The following is a 1,385-nucleotide window of genomic DNA, read 5'->3' on the forward strand; positions in this document are numbered from 1 at the left end:
AGAAATCTGCTGATAGGTGTATTGGGACTCCCTTGAATCTGATATTTTTCTTATCTCGTATTGCTTTCAGAATTTTTTTGTTTTTGATTTTTGATCATTTAATTATGATGTGTCTTGGTGAACTTCCCTTTGGGTTGAATTTGATTAGAGACCTCTGAGCTTCCTATACCTGAATGTTTTCATCTTTCCCCAGATTTGGGAAAATTTCAGCCACTTTTTACTTAAATATGCTTTCTGGGCCCTGTTTTCTCTTTTCTTCTTCTGAAAATCTTAAGCAAATATTCATTCTTTTCATGGTGACCCATAATTCATGAAGGCTTTCTTTTTTTCATTCTTTCTGCTTTTCTGATTATATAATTTCAAGTGACCTGTCTTCAAACTCACAATAATGTCTTCTGCTGGATCATGTCTGCTGTTGAAGCTTCTTTCAATTTTTTTTAGTTCAGTTATTGTACTTTTTATCTCTAGCATTCTATTTGATTTTTTAAAATGATTTTTATTTCTTTTTCAAACTTCTCACTTTTCTTCATAAATTGTTTTTCAAATTAGATTTAATTTTCTATCAATATTTTCTTTTTTTTTTTTTTTTCCTTTTTAATTTTTAATGACCAAAACAAAGCATAAAAATATGGAACGCTTCACGAATTTGCGTGTCATCCTTGCGCAGGGGCCATGCTAATCTTCTCTGTATCGTTCCAATTTTAGTATATGTGCTGCCGAAGCGAGCACCAATATTTTCTTTTAGTTCACCAAACTTCTTTAAGATAATCATTCTAAATTCCTTGTCAGTCATTTTGTAGATCTCCATTCATTCAGGGTCCATTGTTAGAGATTTATTAGTTTCTTTTTTTGGTGTCATATTTCTCTGAATCTTTGTAAACCTTACACTAGTGTCTACACATTTGAAGAAATGGCTGCCTCTTCCAGCCTTTGCTAATTTTCTTTGGTAGCAATAGACCTTCATTATTTAGTCTAGGCTGGGATTCTGGATGGCCCAGCTGGTGGCAAGTCCTGACAGGCACCTTGCTGTCAGATTCTCTAGTTGGGCTGGACTACTGACTGCTTTGAGGTCAAATGGAAACCCTGGCTGTGCTCTAGAGTCTGATGAGATCACTAGCTGGACACTGTATTTAGGGAGAGCTATTAGCTAAGTTTTGTGATTGCCTCTAAGCAGAGTTACAGATTGTCTTCTCTCACTGGATAATACTGCTGTTTGGAATCTATGGATGGACAAAGCCCTGTGCTAAGCTCTGAGACTAGGCAAGATCTCAAGATCACTGCTCAGCTGGGGACAGTGGTTCATGCCTATAATTCCAGCAGTTTGGGAGGCTGAGGCAGGCAGATCACCTGAGGTCAGGGGTTTAAGACCAGCCTGGCCAACATGG

The 1,385-nt window shown here is 37.0% G+C and overlaps 1 non-coding gene across 1 annotated transcript; it reads right to left on the minus strand.

Annotated features, from left to right (window-relative positions):
- Positions 1–622: 622 nt before the first annotated feature.
- Positions 623–729, minus strand: LOC112608832. The gene has a single exon (XR_003116106.1). It is a non-coding gene; the product is annotated as a U6 spliceosomal RNA (small nuclear RNA).
- Between the last annotated feature and the right edge of the window lie 656 nt (positions 730–1,385).

The sequence above is a fragment of the Theropithecus gelada genome, chromosome 15 (genome assembly GCF_003255815.1).
Source record: "Theropithecus gelada isolate Dixy chromosome 15, Tgel_1.0, whole genome shotgun sequence".
Lineage (NCBI taxonomy): Eukaryota > Metazoa > Chordata > Mammalia > Primates > Cercopithecidae > Theropithecus > Theropithecus gelada.